We start from the raw sequence: 8,919 nt of genomic DNA, 5'->3' as shown, positions 1-8,919 counted from the left end.
TTTGCACAGAAGTCTGAATTCCTCGAATAGATTCGGGGTCCCTCCTGAAGCTGCAGCCGTAAATTCGTACCTATTTCCTTGCTCTGAACAAGTTTGCTGACGCTATTCATTGCTTATTGGAAGGAGCCACAGTGTGAAAAAGAAACAGCCTTTGCTTCTCTGCACTGGACAAAGTTGGTTTCGTTATGTACAAACAATGCTTCTCGACACTCCGATAAACGCACGACAGTTTTTGTGAGTTGAAGCCAGAGTTTTAGTGGTATCATAGTACTGTTTTAAAGTAAAGCTCAATATGCGAATAATAACGTCAGCAGGAATGTCGAGTGCAAACTCAGGCACGTTTCTGCAGTGAATCGCGGCACCACCGCATGTTCACATTTTATTTTTTTTCTGAATTCAGGACCCACTCCTTTCTACGCAGCTTGTCGGTGACAGCAATGACAGATATTAAGAAGGCAGCGAATAGATTCACGGCTCCTAGCATCCAGTAGAGCTGGTCGTAAGAACCCATCTTGTCCCGGAAGAAACCTGTAAAACAGTAAAGTAAAGCGAGCAAGGAAAAAAAAGCTTTAAATTTAGACACTCTTCGTAGCCTATTGATGACAAATCAGTGCGCCCATGTACATCAAAATGACAGGACATAAACTAGGTTACTTGTAAAATCGCCTACACGGTTTCTTGAGCAGACTGTCCATTGAAAGCAGTCAATGCTCTGTTAAAAGTTATTCCTGGACTTATAGCATACATTTAGTTCCGAGAAGAGGATGTCATAAATAAAAAAGTCAAGTGAAATTGCAAGACTAATAAAGACCACAAAATATAATTCCACCCCATGACCCACTATATGCATTCCCAATGGAGACGACTGGCGGACATTGGGTTCTTTTCCGCTTTCTTCCAGTAGTGTTAATAGATTTGATCCCTCAGAATGGTACCACCCCACCACACAAAATCCCGTGCTACCTAGAAGAGTCCCCATTTTATTTTAGAAATTAGTACAATAAATGCATTCCGCCGAGCATGAATGACACGCACGCTTGTTCGATTTCAGCCCATTGCTCGAGCTACAGAAGGAGGTTGCTTTCTCTAAATGATGGAATAAATGTTTTCCAGGGGCAAGCAGTTAGTTTATTTTGGAGATTTCTTTGGGGTCTTCAACAACATCGGATATGTTGAAGCTGGCATCTGTCCTGCTTAACACTCGACATTAATCGATCCCGGCAGCGGCGGCTGAATTTTGATGGAGGCGGGATTCTAGCAGCCCGTGTACTGTGCAATGTCAGTGCACGTTAAAGAACCCCAGGTGGTCGAAATTTCCGGAGCCCTTCACTACGGCGTCCCTCATAGCCTGAGTCGCTTTGGGACGTTAAACTCATATAAACCAAACCAAACTAATCACTTAGTGCTGACGTCGACAAGCAGCACCTAGTGCTGCTGGAGCTCTCGTGAGCAGCCGTCACTCAGCACTGGTCCGTTTATATCAGATAAACTATTTCTTGTTAGTAAATTCGCACATAGTAGGATAACGATGTCGAACGATTTGGGCCTACGCTATAGAGGATTTTGGTCTTTCGCTTCCCTTGAAGGAAGCTTCTAAAAATCGAAATTTCTCAACTGAAAGCCAAATGACATCCTCCAAGCAAGCCATTGTTCTTGCCTTTCTTGTTCTGATGGTGCATGAAAATGTATTTGCAAGCGCATGAGCATGCTGATATGCACTCTTCAGCTGGTAGGTTTTTAGAACAAAATAAATAACGCAGTAACTGCCTCAAATAACTGTGCGGACGCCGAGCAGTTGCAAGCGTAAGAACGTTTTTAAGTCATTTTAAGAACTATGTGCGTTATTGAACACTGTGGTGTCTTTTCTCGGTCTTGTGTCAGATCCTGTCTACGCTGCAAGACACAAGCAGGGTTTTGATCGTTTGTTTAGTGTCAAAAAAGCAAAACGAGCAATCAAAAAAGCATGATTATTAACTCAACCTCCCTGCTGATGCATCTCGCCGCTGCACCGTACACACGCGAAATGGCGTTTGTCAGTGGCCACTGACAAGTCGCGTGGGGCTCGCGCTTGCTCGGAGGTGCGCCAATTGCAGCAATTCTTGTTGTGTCGCACGCACTCTTTATCACTCCAATGCGACACCTGCGAGGTAGACAGCTGTCATCAGATGGAGCTACTGGGCCTATTCAGGCAACCACGCCTCCTCGATAATGGAACGCAGTATGGTCTTCCCTATTCTATCTCACCCTTTTATGTTAGTATTTTGGGCAATCTTCAAGATCTCCAAACACGCCTCAATGATAGGCCAATAAGGGATATTCAAAATTCCCCAAGTGCGCTTTCCCGCCTAACAAGGTTGTCCAAAACAAGATGACTGACCATGCGTTTCCAGCTGAAACAAAGCAGGAAAGACTAGTTTTTGTTTGTTTGCTTCTTCCAAAATACGCTTCTTACATTCTATCCACACCTTTAGCGCCTGTCCTCTAGCCCACGTAGTTTCTTTATAGCGAAGTCGGCCATCTTGTTTTTGGCAACATAGTTATGTGGGAAAGCGCACTTGCGTAATTTTGAATATCCCCTATTCCGGACGCTTCGATACGTTCTCAAAATGGCGTAATTTATTTGCCTTTGAGTGGATGGAGCCCGTAGACCAGAAAATTGTGGATTTACATTTATGCTTTCTGACTTACAGTTACCTCTTCACGAAGGATAACACCGATAGAATTCGCGAATATTATTTGTTCACCCCGATCAAATTTACTGTTTCCCTCAGTCGCTTGTGCGGGAGAAACGCAAGTTTTCCGACAGTGAAGACGCGATAGTATGCTTGTTAGCCTTTCCAACCATCTCGACTCTCATCTGAGTGAAGAAAACAGTCTCCCTTTTTTTTAAAGGGCAGCGTTCATTTCATCTCATCTTTACATACATAGGACGGTGCAAGAACTCAATTCTAATTCTTTTTTTTATATTGTCACGACCAGAGGAGCCGTGAAGGTAGACGTCGCGAAGAACCCAAGACTGGGAGCCCTTTTTTAATTATGGAGCCAGCTTCCACGACACAGAACAGAACAGCGCGCCACGAGAGCCCGCTGCCGCTTCGTCGTCGTCTTCGACTCAGCGCGGAGGCCACGCGGCGCGTTAGGCGCGTGGCATTATTCCCCCCCGCGAAAGCAATAATCGTCTCGATGTGGAATGGGGTATGTACAGTGAGGGGAGGAGGAACAAAAAAAAAAAAGACTGGGGGTGAGGTGAATTATACAGTGCGCTCTAGATGACATGCAGGGAGAGTCAAGTTCACACGTGGGGTAAGGGGAAAAGGTACGAAACAGCGTGAACACAGCGCTCAGTCACGCGAAAAGTACGGCTTTAAGCGCACTACATGCACGATTTCAGGCCGTTGACGCTGAGGGCCGGCGACCACAGTTCCATGGGGGACAACTTCGTAGTTGACGCTGTTCAGGCGGCGCAGGACTCTGTACGGGCCAAAATACCTATTTAAAAGCTTTTCGCACAATCCCTTGCGGCGCACTGGTGTCCACACCCACACGTGGTCGCCCGGCTCGTAGTGCACGTCCCTGTGCCGAAGGTTATAGTGTCGGGCATCGGCGGATTGCTGGTCCTTGATGTGCAAGCGGGCCAGCTGACGGGCCTGCTCTGCTTGCTCCACGAAGTGGCCAGCTTCAGGGGGAAGCTCTGCGTCGCCGTACGGCAGCATGGCGTCTAGCATCATGCGGACCTCCCTGCCATACACGAGACGGAACGAGGTGAACTGGGTGGTTTCCTGCGTCGCGGTATTATATGCGAAGGTGACGTACGGCAAGACTGGGAGCCCTTTTTTAATTATGGAGCCAGCTTCCACGACACAGAACAGAACAGCGCGCCACGAGAGCCCACTGCCGCTTCGTCGTCGTCTTCCACTCAGCGCGGAGGCCACGCGGCGCGTTAGGCGCGTGGCAATATTACGGTCGCTGCAAAAAAAAAGTGCCGGGGGTAAGGTGCTAGAAAACGGCTATTCTGCTTACTTTCGCCGTTCTTCTCCACTTTTCACGCTCTTCTTTCGCCTTCGACAGAGTTCACTGGTTCCTATAAGTTTCGCAAAACACAAACCTCTTGGCTCTAGACGTGCGACGAAGCATTTAAGCACTTCTGAAATTTACGGTCACTTCACCGGGCTATTTTGCGTTGGTCTTTTTTATCCTGCATCGCTTTTCCATGCAGTAGTTTGTGGATTATTTTCCAAGAAAAGATCAGGCGTATTATTTCCTCGCGTCATCGATATATCCTCCACATCGTGAAGTCAATCGGGATGAAAACTCGTTGACTTCGGAACATATTACTAGAACTAATAGTCGTTTTTGTTAATCAGAGGCATGAAATGAATCACGAGTCTTTACAGTGACTAATCTGCGAGCCCGAGGAGACGCTCTTCTGCTCCAACCTCAAGGTGCCACCAAGGAAAGCTTGAGGTTGGTCATGGAGTAGTAATTAAAGACGGCCAGCCTATGTTGTCTATGCTTTCCTGGTAAACGATTATGCACAACATGTGAATTTATGGCTGTTAAGTGCCGGCTAAAGAAAAATTATCATTGCGGGCATCAGAAATATCGAGAGCGTTACAGTTCAAGCAGGCCCCGGTTTACGCCTGGCATTTTGAATTCACAACTCTTCGGCTATCTTACTGTGTACGGAATGTAGCAAGCAGTTCTCACCATAGAGCTTCTTTGTTATTAAAAACACGAGTTATAAAAGCAGCTGCATATTTTGTGAGGCCAGCGCTAAGGTCCAAAGTTAAAAAAAGCTTTTCCGACCTAAGGCTAGTTTTTCCAAGGAAAAACAATACATAGTGCTGAAAAGGAGAATTGGGGAGGGAACGGCTACCCGTCGTAGAGAACGGCTATTTATTCTGGTTTTTTACATGATGGGAATGAGTGCGAAGTGTAATGCTCGGCAAAAGTTTAATAAAATAAATACGTTTGTCCCAAGCCAGCGCCATCAATTTGAACTCGACGATCGAGTAAATATTAGAAACAAAGGTTACCAGAAATAAAACCTTAGCCCCAGAGGCTTCAAAAATGTTACATACTGAGAAATTCATTTAACATCATGGCTTTAGAAATTCAAAATTTAAATTCACTAACTGCAGTTGAAATCCCCGAGCAGTACGTCTGCTATTACTTTTATGCATGCAGGCATCCCTTTTACCCAAACCTTTCTTATTTGGGTGGATACTATGCTAGTATGATTGCTACCACTTCAATTTTTGTGATACATAATGTCCAGATGTCGCTACTCAATGCCTGCGGTCTAAGGAGACGACTTGTCTCGTGGTCATGAAGGTGCCTCTTACCGATCGCTGCGGGGGCTCCCATATACGCTGGCACCATGCACAATCCTTGCAAGCCGGAGGCGAGGCCCAAGCTCACTACGCCGAGGTAGTCGCTGTACAACACGCCCCTGATGCAGAGCAAGAATCCTTCGCAAACACCCACCACGGTTGTGAGTACCACGAGGATGACGTACTGTTGGGCAAAGGACATGAGAACGAGGCCAGCCGCTGCAAGGGCGAGGCTGATGGCTGTCAAGGGGCACCTGCTGAACGGAATCTGGTCGGAGAGGAATGGCACCACAAGGCGACCCGCCAGGTGGCCCATTGCGGTGAAAGTCTGCAACTGGGTGCATTGCTTTAGTGTCCCCGCGCTTTTGTCGATCCCGTAGGCAACGACGGTTGTTTCATGCATGGCGATTGTGTACTCCATTGCCATGAAGCTCGCCATAAGCATGTAGAAGTTTGCAGAGTGAAAGAGCATGGCGCAGTGCTTCAGAAAGTTGGGTGCATTAACCATCAGGTACTTATTTCTATGACTGCCACCGTTGCATGGTTGTGAATTTTTATCTATGCAACATGGGGCTTCTTCGTCGTCAGGTTTGAATGCGTTTCTTCCATGAGCATCGGCTACCATACCTGCGGTATTCGGTTTCCTGAACTCCTTTGCCTCAGTACTTTCAGCTTCAGCACTTTCGGGCTTTCGGCTGCTTGCTGCTGTCGGTTCTAATACTGTCTGCTCCTCTGTACCATACTTAGAGCCTGCGGCATGGTTACGCAACGGACACCGAGATGACAGAGCTGCAGTTGAGTAGCTATCCTGCTTTGCGGATGATGTAGTCTCTGCAACGGCTGCAGAGGACTTTTTAGTCGAACCAAAATAAAATTTCAGGGGGCGGGGACTCTGAACTAACATTACGAGAGGTATGGCATGGGCTGTTATGGCGCCGACCAGAAGCAGGGAAGGCCGGCAGCCGTAATTTTCTGCCGCGTAGGCTAGCAGGTTCGGCCCCACGACACCTGACGCAGCCCATCCCACGTACTTGAAGGCGGTTGCTGTTGCGCAGTATTTCTCAAAGTAGACCAGGGTAAATAGGGTGAAGGAGGTTATTAGCATCCCTGCTCCTGCACCTGTCAAAAGCAAAAATACAGTTTGCATCAGTTTGATGTAAAAATTAATATTACACCTTTTCATTTAATCTCCTGCGCGCAGGACGTTAACAACAAAATAACGACAAGAAATGGTAGTTGAGGCGTCAAAAATGAATAAGAAAATTTGCCTCTCCCGCACCACTAATGTACCGCGGGTATAAGCCCAATAGCAAAATAAAAGATTTGGCCCGAGGGCAATTGTGATTTTGCCACCCGAAGGTGGAAAGAAATCAATGGGGAAGCAGTCAGATACAAACCAAGAACGAAAATCGAATTCTCCTAAAGAAAGGCCATCAAGCCAATGACGTTGGACCATTGCTACGACGTCGCGGCCGAGTGCACTGAATCTAGGAGTACCCCGCTCTCACAAGTACTTCCTAAAGACGCAATTATTTCCATCAGGAATAAAAATCTTTGGTTGGACCGTTATGTGCTCGGTGGAGCTTAACACAAAAAGAACTGATTTATTTTATAAACACACCAGCGTTTTAACATACAAAGAGCAGCGCAAGTGCGAATAAATGTAAGATATGGATTTATTGAGACCTGACGGCAGACTGAAAAACTTTGAAGGATGAGAGACTGAGCGGCGTGCTTTTGCAAAACTATCTTCCTAGGCGCCCTAAAAGCTGGCCGTTGGATGCCAATTTTGGGAAAGTCAACGCCGAGCTTGCTCTATCAATTATTTATAGGGAAGGCTGGTCACTTGCATGTTGTTTCAGCTCGTCACTTCATACAGCGACAGTTGTTGAACTCCGCGTCTTCCACATCAAGCGTCCTCAATGCAGCTCTCAGGCACGCAATGGGGCCCATGTTACCGACCCACCGTGCAGCTTGTTATTCAAGATCACAGAGCTTAAAACACGTATATGCAATCGTATTTTCTTGTAGCGAAGATTAATGTGGCTGCTAAAATTGCGACACTATAGGTTACTGGCCTGCACTACGAGATTGCAAAAATTAACAGAAATCAAAATTCTCCTGCTTGCAGTCCCCAACAACTCACCTGCATGCACATCGCGTGGCAACAGGGGACAGATGCACTCCGCTACAACAAGCGACAGCGAAGGGTTGAGTACCAACTCGACGGCCAAGTGTGGGTGTAGAACCATGTCCGTCGCCCATGCTATTCGCACAAACTCCTGTGCCGTTACTTTGGCCCCTTACCGAGTTTAGCGTCGCATCACAGGTATGTCTTATGAGGTTCTGAACGCTGACTTTCCATGTGACTTCCATTTTCTGTTACTCAGCTTCCTCTTTCATTTTTTATCCCGCTCTGTAGGGTAGCAAACCGATTACTCTTCTGGTTAGCCTGCCTGCCTTTCCTCTTGTTCCTCCTCCTCCTCCTCCTCTGCCCGACGATTCAGTGCACAGTGCTCGCCGTCGAGCGCAGCCTAAAGTAGTGCACGTACTCAGTACGAAGCCCTATTCACGCACTGACAGCGCTTGCGCAGTTTTTTTTTTCCGCACCGAGCCCATTTGCCTCCTACCATGTGGCCCCTTCGTTTGTTGTTCCGTTACCCCTTCCAGTTAGCTCTTAGCACACTAATGGTTGTCATTTTTTTAGGGAGGGAAGAATTTGGCCACCAGGTGGCCCCAGGCAGCCCCAAAAGACAATTAGTTTGAGGTTTTGCGGACGCGTCCTGGGAGCTTACGCTGCCGGTGAACGATGGCGCAGGGCTCGATTCTGTGATGTGTATGTGTGTGTGTGACAGAAACCAACGGGCACAAAAACCCAAAGAAAACAGGGTATATTTATTTTTTCTTACTCTGTGGTGTTGAAAAATAGATAATATTGCATTTAATATCTTAACGATATTTGATTTGAAAAGCAGATGAAAACTGTAAAAATCCCCTGTTCTTGAATTTCTCTGGCTGTTGGCTACAATACATACATGTATATATATATATATATTAAGCAAACAAGGGAAGGGGAATGAGGGGCTCGTTATAAATATGAGAGAAGCCAACAGCCACAGAAACCAAGGAGCGCAGGGGATTTTTTTTCTAATTAATTTATTTTTTGTGGTGTTGATCAAGTAAGAATATTACTGAATATGTTGTCGCTTAAAGCTAATTGATTAGAAAAGCAGAAGAAAAAAAAACAACCACATGCCGCCGGTGGGATCCGAACCCACGACCTCCGAATTACGCGTCCGGTGCTATACCTCTGAGCTACGGCGACAGTTGTCAAACCTTCTGCTTTCGGGGGTATTTATGTTTACAAATAACCTAACCTTGAGTGTGTTCTTCAGCGCCACCCACGTTCGTAAGCAGCGGACGTGGAACGTCCTGAGTTACCGCTGGTGTGACGTAGAACGCCATCGAACGGCGAGGGTGGAAGCTGTGTGAGAACCCTCTTATGCTTCCTATGGCGTCAAGGCTGCCAGAACCGAGACCCTCGCTAAGCAATTACGCAAACAAGGGAAGGGGAATGAGGGGCTCG

At 46.8% G+C, this 8,919-nt stretch overlaps 1 pseudogene; it reads right to left on the bottom strand.

Annotated features, from left to right (window-relative positions):
- Nucleotides 1-331: 331 nt before the first annotated feature.
- Nucleotides 332-8,919, bottom strand: part of LOC149362771 (monocarboxylate transporter 14-like) — a 29,510-nt pseudogene continuing 20,922 nt past the window's right edge.

Source organism: Amblyomma mixtum, chromosome 2 (assembly GCF_055824585.1).
Source record: "Amblyomma mixtum isolate Tamu chromosome 2, ASM5582458v1, whole genome shotgun sequence".
Classification (NCBI taxonomy): Eukaryota; Metazoa; Arthropoda; class Arachnida; order Ixodida; family Ixodidae; genus Amblyomma; species Amblyomma mixtum.
Note: the sequence above shows the minus strand (reverse complement) of the source record. Positions and strands in the feature narration are given on the sequence as shown.